We start from the raw sequence: 14937 nt of genomic DNA on the forward strand, positions 1-14937 counted from the left end.
TCTCAGATGATATAAAGGGTGATGGTGAGAAGGATTGTGGGAGGAGTGAGCAGGAGGAGAGCAGTGAGAGGCATGTAAACTGAACAAGTAAAAAACAAAACCAAACAAAACTCCAAGATATGTCCTTTTGTCCCAGTGCATATTTCCAATCGTGTTGTATTTTTATGAAGAATCAAGAGAATAAAAGTTAAGGGATTGGAGAGAGAGTTTGATAGTTGAATACTGCTACTTTTACAGGGTTCCAAGGTATTCACAATTAACTGTAATGATTCAGAAATCAATTCTGTTATTTCTTATTATATTACTATTAATGGCAAAAAGTAATGGGATTGCATGACCTCATTACATTATTTTTTTCCTTAATCTTTTTTATTGGATATTTTCTGTATATACATTTCAAATTTTATCCCCTTTCCTTATTATCCCTCCAGACCCCTTAACCCATTCCTAACCCCCTGACTACACGAGGGTGCTTCCTCACCCACCTACTCACTCTCTCCTGCCCTGTCATTCTCCTACAGTGTGGCATCAAGCCTTCACAGGAATAAGGTCCTCAATTCCCATTGGTTCCCAACAAGCCCCATCTTCTGGTATATATGAGGCTGTAGACATAGTTTGCTCCATTTAGTTGGAGGTTTAGTCCCTGGGAGTCCCTCACCTACTTCAGTCCCTTTTCTGGCTTTTCTATTCTGGACCCTGTGCTCAATCCAATGTGAAGATCCACCTCTTAGTACTTAAAATTTCTTATAATTTTGTCACCTGAAGTTAAGTTTAAAATACATGTACTGCCAAAATTGAATTTTTTTAGGGTAAGATTCAAAATGAGTATCTTCTTATTAAGAAAATTAATTTTTCAATTTCTTCTTTGTAAGAAGTCCTTTTTTGATGGCAGTGAGTTCATTTGAATCATAAAATACATCAATAGATTACCTCAGCAAACCAGGAGTTCTTCTAGTTTTGTTTTTCTAGTTGTGTTATGTGTATGCAGTTGTTATGGTATTTGTGACCCCTGGGAAATGAATATAGATTCAGTCAAATTATCATAAAATATTTATTGATTAGTTCATAATAGTACGAATAATCCCCGAGTCGATTTGAGATTGTTTTAAAGGGAGGGTTTGGGAAAGGACATTTAAAGGAGAAATTCATACAAACACATTGAATACCTATGCAAGGAAGACAAATTTTCTGTTCTGTCAAGTGACTAAGGCAATCCAAAACATCTTTGGCTATCTGCATAAGAAAGTTGCCAAAGCAAAAAAATATCCAGTTAGTCACATCATACAACTAGGTGATTATGTGTGTACATTTTGGCGTGAGGCTCACTGAATCAAGGTTATTGGGAACTTTTCTTACAGGGAGTGACATGAGATAAAATTGGCTGGTGGAACCCCAGAGAGTTGCTTAACATAAAATGTGCCTTGCCATAACACTGTCACAATACAAACATGTTCAATGAAAGTTTATAATATCTCTTTTTCTAGATGTAAAGTCATGTGTCACCATGGTTAGCTAGATTTTAATAATTTTAGTCATGTGTGCATATTTTTCTCCGTCTCCATCTCTGCATCTATCAGTCTCTGTTCTCTCCTCTCTCTCTCTCTCTCTCTCTCTCTCTCTCTCTCTCTCTCTCTCTCGCTCTCGCTCTCGCTCTCGCTCTCGCTCTCGCTCTCGCTCTCGCTCTCGCTCTCGCTCTTGCTCTCGCTCTCTCTCATGCTCTCTCTCTGTTTCTGTCTCTTTCTCTCTCTCCCACATCTTCTTTGTGTGTGTGGGGGATTTGTGCTGGGCGGGAAATGCATAGAAGTATGTACGTGTCAAAGGCTGTCTATGGCTCCAGATCTGCAGTCCCATGTAGTTTTTAGAATCCTGACATGAGTTCTGGGATATCCTCTTACAGGGTAATACTTGATTTTACAAGTAGAAACATCACACAGTATCTTCTATGCACCTTTAAGCCTTGGTGATTTAGATGCATGCTTATTTTTCAAATGAAAGTACAAACCAAAAATATAGAAAGATTCTTGAATTTAAATGTTCATACACTGAATTATTTTCCAGTAAATGTAAATATGATATGGACTTAGCAATATCTTTTCCCGTGAATCAGAGTCCACACTGGAAAGAGAAATGCATTAGGAAATAGTAAATATGCTTTGAATTCACACAATGTGCAAAAATCTTCAAAAATAATAAGGTGGCTTTGAATGCATATGGAATTACTCTGCTTTCTATCCTATGGCAGAACCTTCGGAATCTATTCTTGTGTGGCTCAAGTTGCTTCAATGTAGGACTGAGCAGATAACTATTGTAATATATTAATTCAAGCCAAAATGAGAGATGGAGGTTACCACCCTGAAACAGGCTGTGCTATGACAGATCAGTCCCTAAGAATCTTCTACCAATGTTAGAGAAGTTTAAAGCTGGCTGAAAACATACTTCTGTCAATTTGAATTTTAAGGATTCCTTTCAAATATTGATTTTTATTAGGAACAATGTCACTGAAACGTCAGTGTTGTTTTGTTGTATTTGTTAATATTGTCATAGGATGACTGGCAGCGAGTATTCAGTAAAAAAGTTTGATTTATTATTTCAACATCTATATTTGTATCAGTAGCTTTCTCAGGCCAAGAAGTTGCATAGAATTGGTTGGCTTAATCATACAGATTTCCATGTATATCTGCCACCTAGGACTTTAAGGTTATGGTATCATATTGTAGTTCTCTCATCTTCCATATTTTATACAATAGCCACAAAAGGTAAGAATTATACAGGGTTACCCAAACAAGAAAACAAATATTTAATTCTTTAGATCTATCCATATACTGTGCAGCAAAGTAAGATTAGGTCACTGGAAATACCTAAAGAAATCCGTGTGTTTTAAAATATATTGTATTATTAATCATACAAGTAATGAATAATTGTGAATATGTACAATTATCAATTCCTTAATTTGAGTTTCATAGTCCTTTCTGGGACATAGAGAGCCAAATTTTTACTGAAGAGGCCAGTGCTAAGTCTCTTGAACCAGGTACTACCCAGGGGGACAGTTTTTCCTACCTGCATTAGCTAATTAAATTAAATGTGCACAAGGATGACAGAGAGTTTGCCTCTCGGGTGACTCTCGATCACATCAAATTTAAAGAGGGAATAACCATCTCAGTAGTATCTAAAAATAAAGGAATGTATGAGATGTGTGCAATAATCTATGCTATGATGTTCTACAGATGAAAACTATGCCTTCATAATCTCTGATTTGAGTATAATTTCTAGCATTGATATTGTTATTTGGGCAAATTACAAAAAGTTCTGTGTACTGATTACAAAATCTGTGTAACAAAGAGGAATTATACAGGCATAGTTAAATGGGCATTTAACATGGGCAGCTAGGAAAGTTGTAGTAGTGTGGTGGAATTAATAGATTTCTTAAATTAACCCAAAAGATACAGGGTTCACTATCTAGGAATATAAAGAATTGTGTAGGTAATGTTTTTGTAATTTTTCTGGACAAAAGTTTCATTTGTACATGCTAGATTTTTCCAAAACCCCTCCTTTCCATAGCATTGAATTCTAGTTTACATACGATGAACATTTTACTCATGTTTCTTGAGCTTTTCTTTACCTCTGCTTATTACAGTCCTCTCCTCTTCCTCCTTCTTCCACATCACTTAATTTCTTCATTTGTTTATTACTTTTTTTATATTTGAAAGTTGTGAGATAATGTCTCATGCCTGGGCTGTCTTTAAACTTTAATAATCCTTTTGCTTCCATCTCTAGGTTGACATGATGAAAGATGTGAGACAATTTACCAGGAATGTTTTTTATTTCATTTTAAAATGTATGTTTAATTTTTATTATTATTTACTTTTAAAAATAAATTTTTTGTGCAGAAAGTCCAGTCTATTTGGTATATGCCTTTAGATGTAATACCTGAGAGGCATAGACAGAGAGTCAGTATTGTGTTTAACTATAGCCAGGATTATGTTTTGGAATCCTTTAATAACAACAACAAAATATATTAATAATATTAAAATTGTAATAGGAAAGATTTTTTCTCAACTTTCTGTATCTTGGATGGCAAGCAGTAGGTTGCTGAAGTAGTAGTTCATATTTCAAAGAAGAAGAAAAGAGGGCTATTTGAAACATCATGGGATATTTGAATGATAGAATGCTATCTCCAGGGATATTTTTTGCACAGCAATGTTGTATCTCCTAATCTTCCCCAAACAGCCATAGACATGGACTCAGGTATTTGAAAATTTGAAAGTAATATTGTGCATCTCACTCAAACCACTGTGTTCTGAATCTTGTCATCACAGTCTTACCACCAAATCACAATACTATCATATATTGTACAATTTTAAAAGACCCTATCATCTTTCATAGAATGGAAATTGTTTAAAAGTTGAAAGTATTTTCTGGACCTCAACTCAATACATTTAATGTAACTGCTATAAAATGAAAAGCAATTAAATTCTTACAGCATACAACAGCACAGAACATATATCACCTTTCCTCTGATATGGATTCAGACTGTCCAGAGAAATCCATAGGATGGTCTTGAGATTCATATTTTTCTGCCTCTTTCTCCTGGGTGGTGTTGTTCCTTGTGTGTATAATCCAACCTGCATTTGTGATGAAGTTCAATCTTAAATCTGTTTAGTTAGGCAAGTACTTAACCAAATATTGAATATCAAACATGTCTGTCCTGGCACTTGCAGAGTCCCACAGCCTTGCCGTTTCAAACAGTTTACGTATGCAGTACCTTAAAGAATCCAGTAACTTTTTACAATCCACATTTTCTGTAAGAGTCCGAAGTCTCATTTGGAAAATATGGTCTTGTAAAATCAAAATAAAAGTTTTAAACTACTTTATTACTTCAAGAGAATAATCAAGCAACAATGTGAACAAAGCAAAAATGAAACTTCAATCACATTAATAACTCAATATCTTAATAATTGTGATCCACTTACTTTTTTCTGGCATCTGTTAAAGATCTCCATAACTTCTCTAGCTCTTCCTCTGTAGCACATATACAGTTGGACATTCGGGCTAGAGCTGTCTCCAATCCATTGGTGCTGCTGATCTTGTCTATTATCCTATGCTATTTGCACATGCCCCATACTGGGGAACCTTGCAGCCAATGAGTTGCACTTGAACCATTAGTCTCTTCTGTCATGTTTTCAGAAACCAATCCCTGCAACAAAGTGACAAGCCAGAGCTGTTGTCAATGACATCTCCATGCCTGCATAACTAGCGATATGGGTAGGTGATAGACTTATGACCTCATCATTTTGGAGCACAGTTTATGCACCTTCACCTTGAGGCATCACTTCTCAGAGACTTCACATCTGATTGAACGTTTAGACCAAAATGGTCAGCATTTATTATCCAGACACAAAAGCGTTTCCTTCTCTTTAGTAACTCTGGTATTGAAATTACTGAATGGTAATTTCTTCCAGTACATTTTGGAAGCAAGTTTTAGTTCATGAGGGAATAAAAATCCAAGGACACTAGATAAAATACTGAATGAAAAATAAATTGTAATTTTCTTGATCTTGGATTATATATTTAGTATAATAAAAAAATAAAGAGAGAAAGACAGAGAAAAAGAAGGTGGAGATAGTAGAGACAGATAGGTAGATAGATAGATAGATAGATAGATAGATAGATAGATAGATAGATAGATAGATAGATGATAGATAGATAGATGATAGATAGATAGATAGATAGATAGATAGATAGATAGATAGATAGATAGATTAAGCAAGATAAATCTGAAGAATCAGTGCATACCAAAAATGGTAGCCAATAGTGGAAATTGAGAAAATAGACTAACGGAGAAGACATTACTCAAAATGTCTACAAATATCTGGTGATTTGCCCTGCAGGTCACCAGTTTTCCCTTCTAGGTCCCAGTTTCCCAACTCCTACAAACCAGTAGTCTGCTCAGAGGAAGAATCCCTTATTTGTACAGATTTTGACAAGTACAAACTTTTGAAAAAGACCTCGAGTGTCTGAAGAAAAGAGAATATTGCAGAGGACAGTGAACATTATTGTTTCAAAACTAATGGTAAGGATGGATTGAGGAAATATTCTTGTAACAAAGGTACAGCAAAAGTAAGTTTTGCTCAAGAACTCTGGAAGGAAAATGGGATTCAAACTAAAAGTCCCAAAGCAAGAGGTATTACAAACATGGTTTCAGAGCAAAGTGCAGGGTACACAACAGCTTAAGCTGGGGCCTTGTCTGAGAAGTGTTCTTGTCGATTTAGGCAGATTTAATGTTCAAGATATCTAGTCACTAATGTAGTCTTGGCAAACTCAGTATGAAGGAAGGAGAGAAAGGAGGTGGTAAGATTGGTATAGAGAACAGAAATTAAATGAACAATGTGTATCTGATAATTAAATAGAAATATACTTTTGATAAAGTTCTTTCCTTGGGGAGAAAGGAATGGGAAAATGCTACAGTGGTACTAGACAGAACAATTTAAATCAGCTCCTAAGCCTATTCCTCAAATTTCAAAGCCTACCTTTATAACTGTTCCTTAGCCCTCTCTTAACAAGAATTAGGAAACACCAGTCATTTTTATAGAGAATAGTAAAAGTTTCTCATGAGTGAAAACTGAATACCTCTTACACACGAGGTTACAGGAAATTGCATCTTTTTTAGTATATAAACAAGGACTGTTTGTCAGGAAATATCACTTGGATCTTCTTCATTGCATTTTCTAGCATCTTAAGTGAACATCATTGGTTTTTTTCAAAGACCAACCAGGCTTAATTTCCTGAGACAAAATTAGAAAGACTGCTATACCAAGAGGTCATGGATAGTCATTAATTCTTTTGTTACATAATCTTAGTTTTAAAATCCTAGATAGATATATTTGTGATATTACCTAATGTCGGAATTTATGGTATAACAAGATGTCCGACTAGTCGTCAGATTTGCTGGCCAGAATTTTTCAAGTAGACCTGATTTCTTTTTAATTGTGCCAATTGCAAAGATAGATATTTAAATAGACTATTTTATTGGTTGGGACTTTGTATTAGTGTTTGAATATATGTCTAAGGAGCAAATGTCTGCAGGGATTGAAGAAGGAAGAAGAGTGAATCTTCAGCACCAGTGTGAGTGGCTTCACAGATCATAACAAGCAGACATATAGGAGATGGTAATTGAATAATTTCTCTGGAAGATTAGAGCATAGTTAAATTTTTTGTGAGATTTGTCTAAATTATTCAAAACATCAAAATACATTTTAAACTTTTACACCTTAATTAATTAATTAATTAATGGCCTCCTGTCAGCTGCTGTATGCTGTCTGGTGTTCTGGTATTTGAGAGATTTCAGGGGTCCAGGTTAAATGAGACTACTAGAACCTCTACAGGGTGGTCCTCCTCCTCCTCAGCTTTTTCCAGCTTTTCCCAAATTAAATGACAGGATTCATTAGCTTCTGTCCATTGGTTGGGTATAAGTACCTGCATCTGACTTTCTCAGCTGCTTGATGGGCCTTACAGAGGGCAGTCATGCTAGGCTCCTGTTTGTAAGCACACCCCAGCATCAGTACTAGTGTCAAGCCTTTAGGCTTCCCCTTGAACCGGATCCCACTTTGGGCCTCTTTCTCGATCTTTTTTTCCCTCAGGTTCCTCTCCATTTCCATCCCTGCAGTTCTTTTAGAATAAAATAATTATGGGTCAGAGTTTTGGCAGTGGGATAGGAACCCCATCCATCACTTGATGCCTTGTCTTTTTGCGTGAGGTGGTCTCTACCAGTTCCTATGTGCATTGTAGGGCATTTTGTTTAAGGTCCTTCCTTTTGAGTCTTGAGGGTTTCTTACATTTGAGGTCCTTGGTATATTCTGGATGATATCCCCAAACTTCGACCCCTTGTAATTGCCTGTTTCCTTTCTTTCTGTTGGACTTAGGGTTTCAGTCCTTTCTCCCACACAATACCAGATCATCTTCTCCTTTTCCTCGCCTGCCCCATGTCCCCTTTCCCTCCACGATCAATCTAACCTCCACCTTGTTATTGTTGTCTTCCCACTCCCAGATGGGAGTGATGTGTGCTCACTTGGGCCCTTTGGTTTGCTGAACTGTCTGAATTCTCTTAACTGGATCTTGATTATTACATATTTTTTTCTTTAACTAATATCAACCAATAAAGGAGAACATACCATGCATGTACTTTTGGGTCTGAGTTACCTCACTCAGGGATATATTTTTTTAGTTCCATCCTTTTGCCTGCAAAAATCAGGATGTCCTCATTCTTAATAGCTGAGTGGTATTCCATTGTGTAAAGGAACCACATTTACTGGACTCATTCTTCTTTCATGGGACACCTGTTCTGTTTTCCAGCTTCTAACTATCAAAACATGGCTCCTGTGAAAAATGTGGAACATGTGCCCCTGTAGCATGGTGCGGCCTCTTTTGGGTATATTCCAAAGAGTGGTATTGTTGCTTCTTCAGGTAGACCTATTTCCAATTTTTTTTGAGGAACGTCTGATTGATTACCAGTGTGGTTGTACCAGGTTCCAATACCAGCAGTTGGGAGTGTTCCTCCTTCTCCACATACTTGACAACATGCACTTTCTCCTGAGGCTTTTATCTTAGTCATTCTCATTGATGTAAAGTGGAAACTCATGGTCATTTTCATTGCATTTCTCAGATCACTAAGGACTTTGTACATTTCTTTAGGTGCTTCTCAATCATTCAAGATCCCTCTGTGGTGAATTCTCTTTTTACTTCTATAACCCACTCTTTGTTTGGATATTTTTCTTTATTTATTTTTTGGTTAGTTTCTTGAGATTTTTAATATATGTTTGATATGAGCCCTCTATCATATGTGGAGGTAGTGAAGATTCTGTCCTAATCTATAGGTTATTTCCCTAATTTCTTTCTCAGTCAATTTATCATTTGTATAAAGGAAGGCTACTGATTTATTTGAGTTAATTTTATATTTGTCACCTTTGCTGAACTTGTTTATCTGTTGGAGTAATTCTCTGGAAGAATGTTTGTGATTGAATAAATATACTATCATATCATATGCATATAATGATACCTTTATTTCTTCTTTGCAATTTTATATCTGCTTGATCTCTTTTTGTAGCCTTATTTTTCTAGCTAGCACTTTGAGTACTATATTTATTATATATCGGGAGAGTGAGCATCATTCTCTTGTCTCCCATTATAGTGTGATTACTTCAGGTGTCTCTCCATTTACTTGGTGTTGGCTGTTTGTTTGTAGTAAATTTTTTTTGTTTAGGTATGGCCTTGGATTCCTGATTTATCCAATACTTTAAACATGAGAGAGTGTTATATTTTGCCAAATGCTATTTCTGCATCTAAGGAGATGATCGTGTAATTTTCTTCTTTGAGTTTGTTTATATGGATTTATATGAGTTTTTAAAGTAAATTACTTAAACAGATTTTTATACATTGCACATTTCGAATATCCTCTCCCTTCCTTGGTTCTCCTAAAAGGCCCCTGCCTCTCAACCTCACGAGTCCTGTTTCCATGAACATGATTTTCCCATGCCCTCAACTCCAGACTCACTGCCCTAGCACTGAGCCTTCACAGGACCAAGGGCCTCCCCTCCCATTGATGCCGGATAATGCCATCCTATGCTACATAGGCAGCCTGAGCCAGGGGTCCCTCCATGTATATTCTTTGGTTGGTGGTTTAGTCCTTGAGAGCTCTGCTGTGTTTGGTCAATGATATTGTGGTTTTTCCGATGGGGTTTCAAAACCCTTTAGCTTCTTCAGGTCCTCCCCAACACTTCATTTGGGTCCCAGTGCTCAGTATGATGTTTGGCTGCAATTATCCACATCTGTATTGGTAAGGCTCTGACAGAGACTCTCAGCAGATAGTTATATCATGCTCCTCTCAGGAAGCACTTCTATGCCTCAGCAACAGTATCTGCATTTGGTATATGCCTACAGGGTAGCTCTCTAGGTGGGGCAATCAGTGGGTGACCTTTCCTTCAGTCTCTGCTCCACTTTTTATCTCTGCCTTTCCTTTAGACAGGTGTAATTTTAGGTTAATATTGGTGAGATCGGTTAGTGGCCCTATGCCTCAATTGCAGACTGTGCCTAATCTCCAGATATGGTCTCTACTGATTCTCTCTACTGTTTTTTAGGTATTTCAGCTAATGTCATCCCCACCGGGTCCTTGCTTTCCTGGTATCTGGGACTTTCTCGTGGCTATAACAGTTCACCATGCTACATTCCTAGAAACTTCTGCTCAATTTCCTGACCATCTGTACATCTATCCAGTCTCCTCCCATACCTGGATTCTGCCTCCCCCTTTTCCCTCCCACTCCTCTTTTTCTGCCAATTCCCTCTCACCCTCTACCTTTTATTATTATTTTATTTCCCCTTCTTAGAGGATGCGAAGCATCTACAAATTGGTCTTCCATCTTCTTGACTTTCTTATGGTCTTTCAGTTGTATTGTGGGTGTTCTGAAATTTTTTTGCTAATATCCATTTACTGGTGAGCACACACCATTTATGTTTATTTCTGACTGGGTTAGCTTACTCAGGATGATATTTACTAGTTCCATTCATTTGCCTAAGTATTTCATGAGGTTATTGTTTTTAAAGGCTGAATAGTATTCTTTGTATAAATGTACCACATTTTCTGCATACATTCCTCTCTTGAAGGACATCTGGGTTTCAGCTTCTGGCTATTATAAATAAGGCTGTTATGAACATAGTGGAGCATGTGTCCTTGTTATATGTTGGAGCATCATTTTAGTACGTGTCATGAATTGGTATAGCTGACTCCTCAGGTAATACTATGTCCAATTTTCTGAGTGATTTCTCTGAGTGACACACATCCTCACCAGCTTCTTCTGTCACCTGAGTTTCTGATCTAAGGCATTCTGACTTGTGTGAGGTGGAATCTCAGTGTCATTTTGATTCCTTTTCCCTGAATACTGAGAAATCCCTTGGGACAAAGGGAGGTTTTAATGATAATACAAAATATTAATATAAAACTTGGCTTCCTTAATATGTTAAACAAAATATTTTTTAAAGCTGCTGCCATCTTCAGAGGATATTTGAGACTAAGCAGTTGTGTCCACAGGTTGAGGATTGAATACAAGAGCTCACAGATATTTAACATTTCTACTTATGTAAGAGAAAGTCCTTGAATTCTCAGACATTATAGTCTAATTGTTGTAATATATTTATTCTCAGGTAATAGCTACAACTGCGTACAATAAATAGTTGGCTGCTGGAGGAAATTACAAAAAGCAAAAAGATTGACATAATGTTTAGACAGAAATGTTAGAGTAAATTACAGGCCATTTTCACACAATTTGCAGCACACCATGTTATGAAGACTGGGACATAATTCTTTCCTATGGTATCAAAATTTCCCTGGCTCTTAAGACTGGGTACAGATATCAGCAAACCTCCACATCTCTATCAGAAATTCCATGGAAAGTGAATTTTCAAGGAATTTGACTTTCAATTTTATTTTGTTATGATGATGTTGAGAATTAGAGTAAACATTAATTTAGGCAAGGTCCATATTTGATGGTAGAATTCTCCAAAACTATTACGGTTTTTTATTGGAAAGGAGAAATTTGATTAAAAAGGGAAGATCTTTTTGAAAAAAAAACTTTAATTATTGGAATGACACTGTTAAACACAGGTAGAGCATTGGACAAACACAAAGCTCTAGAGACAGATACCTGAACCTATAAGGGAAAACAGTTATAGCAGAAACGAGAAAAACAGCAACAACAAAATATTTAAATGTCCTAAAAATGACATTGTTTCCTTCCTCAATCAAATTTCATCCAGAATACAGAATCTTTTATTTAGGATATATGTATATTTCACATATAATTCTATTTTAATAAGAACCATGTTTGGATCCTGTAATAGTCTATCTGTTGTAATATATTTATTCTCAGATAATATTGAAACTGTCTCAGTTTCCTCACTTGATGTGGGCACATCTCATTGGTCTTTTGCTATTGGACTCAATGATAGACCACATCAACCCTTTTTATAAAAGATGGTTTTGTGACATAGTTTGCAAAGTACTACAGAGAGCTGCTTTAACCTTTGTTTTGCAAGAACCATATTTTTCTATAATCAAGAATCTACTTGTCTTCCTATCTGAGTATGTTTCTCATTCCTCCTGTTTTCAAGATGGTTTCTTATCACTCTGATCCTTTTTGAGCCAGCCTTCCTCAGTAGTTAGACATTTTTCATCCACTGGCCCTCTACTTGTTCTTTGGCTGTAAATTATTTGCTAAGATCCAATGCTAAACTCTGATATAACCAAAATGAGTTCACAAAAAGACTACATTGAAGTTTGTTTTGCTTTCTTAACAAACTGCTTTTCTGACAATATAAAAAGAGTAATAAATATTTTTTTAAAAAAGGACAAGTATTTGTTTAAAGTCACTGAGACGACTATCCATACACTGTAATTGGCATAATTCTTGAGGACAAATTATGTGGCACTGAAACAAGCATCTCTTATAAAATTTGTCTCTGCCTTCTGTGTTTAGATACATTTTGGCGGATATATTAAAGAACTGCAGAATTCAAAGTACGTCCTGTATTAGATATCCACATTCCATTTAAAGAATCACATCTAAATTTACGTTTAAAACAATAAAAACAGCTTACGAATCTGCTAAAAATTCCAAGAAAAAAATTTCATTTTAAAATTATGCGAAGTGGTTCGTGATTTCTGTGATCCCTCAATTAAAGCTGAACTCTTCACTTCCTTATTTAGAAAGCAAAACATAGTTTTCGGCGCATTTGTAAATTTACATTTGAAAAAAAACAAGACTACCGAAAAACAGGAGGACTTGTACTACTCGTATAATTACGAATTCATTCAAACGAAAATATCCTAAACATGAAAAGTGGAAAAGCAAACGACGGTTTTGTGTTCCTGCAAGCATATTAAGTTAATGTAAGCGGGTGTCACTTCTAAGCTTGGCTCCAGAGGAAGTTGAAAACCGAAAGGAATTTTGGTCCTTGTAGTTTCCTCAGGTTAATAGTCTTTCCCGAAGCCTGGAAGCTGGGGATGGTGGGGTGAGGGAGGGGTGAGACATTGCAGCCTGCAGCGCTTTTATGACTTACTTCGTGTAGCGGGTCTACTGATTGGAGCAGCACTCTGCAATTGGATCTTATTCATTGTTGATGGTAGTGAAAAGAAAAGGATTCCTCGGTATTTTCTAGAAAGCATCTTATTTTCTAATTAATGTAATACTAAAGGATTTTGTGTGTGTGTGTGTGATAGCTACTCTTGGCTGACACCTTATATAAAATCAGGAATTAGGCAAAAGTCCAGATTTGAGGACACTTTTGAATACGTTTTACTAGTTTTAAATTGGAATGACTACTTTCAATCTGGATCTTTGAGATGTGAAGATGCAACATTTAATTTATTATTTAAAATCTGACGTTAATATGGGTTGCATCTTCTACTGTAATCCTATGAAAGGGCAGGGTAGAGGGAATGTTTTTCTGTTTCCCTTCCTTGATTTTACCTCACTACCATATCCATTACTTAATTGTTCTTAAAGACTGCTTTCATCATAATCCTGTTGTATACCACAGAGCAGCTAAGACATGTAGCATGAACAACTACAAGGTTCTTGGATCATCTATTCATAGACAGCTATTATTCAGCTAGATTGACTTCGGCCTGTAAATCATTTGAAAGCATCTCAGGTAGGAAATTATATATTTATTTCATAATTTCTGTTACTCTAGAAATCCATGACTAATAAAAAGAGTGAACAGGAAATTATACTATTTTTACTGATATCAACATGTATAAGGTAGATGGGCGATTCCAGTTTCACTGGGCAAAATTGGGAAAAGAATGATTTAAAATGAAGAATCATGTTTCTATACAAAAACTGTTTTAATAACAAAGGAATCATCCAATTTTAATTAAAGGGGATCTCTATAACATAAAAGAGGTCTCTGTGAGTCTTAATAAGATGCAATGTTGCCATTAAATATCCTCTCCTCCTTAATCAACATGAAATATATTCTTACTTGAACTCTCAGTGGCAGTTAGCAATGTCACTGGGTGCATATCTTTTTTTGCAGGCTTGTAGTGATTCAGAGATTGGTTCTGAGGATTTTTCAGCAAGTGTCTCCATTCCTTTGAGAATAACTTCTCTTTATGCAATAAGGGGCTTTTGTTTAAAAACTGAGATTAGTATAGAAAAAATTGGAAAAATACAACACCTCATCATGTTAAAATTCTTGGAAAGATCAAAAATTTACAGAACGTACCTAAACATAATAAAAAATATACAGAAAACTAACAGCCACCATCAAATTTAATGGAGAGAAACTTGAAACAGTCCAATAGTAAATCAGTAACAAGACAAGGCTGATCATTGTTTCTCTTTTTATCCAATACGTTACTTGATGTTCTAGCCAGAACAATTAGAAAATCAAAAATGTCAAAGGGAAACAAATAGGAAAGGAAGAAGTTAAAATATCACTATTGGCAGATTAAATGACAGTATACTTAAGTGACCCCATAGTTCGACCAGAGAATAATTAAGCCTGATAAAAAAACTTGACCAAAGTGGCTGAATATAAAATTAGCTCAAATCAATAGCCTTCTTCTATGGAAAATGCAAAGGTACCAAGAAAGATAATAGGAAAACAACACCCTTTATAATAGCCACAAATAATATAAAATATATTGCTGTGACCCTAACTAGCAAGTGAAAGGTCTGTATGACAAGAATTTTAAATCTTTGAAGAAAGAAATAAAAAAAGACCACAGAAAATTGTAAGACTTCCCATGATCGTGGAGGAGTAGGATTAACATAGTAAATATGTTCATTTCTCAAAAGCAATCACACTTTCCATGAAATCCCGATCAAAATTCCAACTCAATTTTTCACAAATATAGGAAGACTAATTCTCAACCTTTCCTGGAAT

General features: G+C 35.8%; 1 long non-coding RNA gene across 1 annotated transcript in view; it reads right to left on the reverse strand.

The window, feature by feature from the left end:
* Positions 1-3801: 3801 nt before the first annotated feature.
* LOC148007682 (uncharacterized) overlaps positions 3802-14937 on the reverse strand; it is a 49799-nt gene continuing 38663 nt past the window's right edge. The window contains exons 2-3 of the long non-coding RNA XR_015646561.1: positions 4971-5194; positions 3802-4652 (exon numbers count right to left, since the gene is read on the reverse strand). This is a non-coding gene — a long non-coding RNA (uncharacterized LOC148007682). The remainder of the gene's footprint in view (positions 4653-4970; positions 5195-14937) is intronic.

Source organism: Rattus norvegicus, chromosome 1, assembly GCF_021556685.1.
Source record: "Rattus norvegicus strain SHRSP/BbbUtx chromosome 1, alternate assembly SHRSP_T2T, whole genome shotgun sequence".
NCBI lineage: Eukaryota > Metazoa > Chordata > Mammalia > Rodentia > Muridae > Rattus > Rattus norvegicus.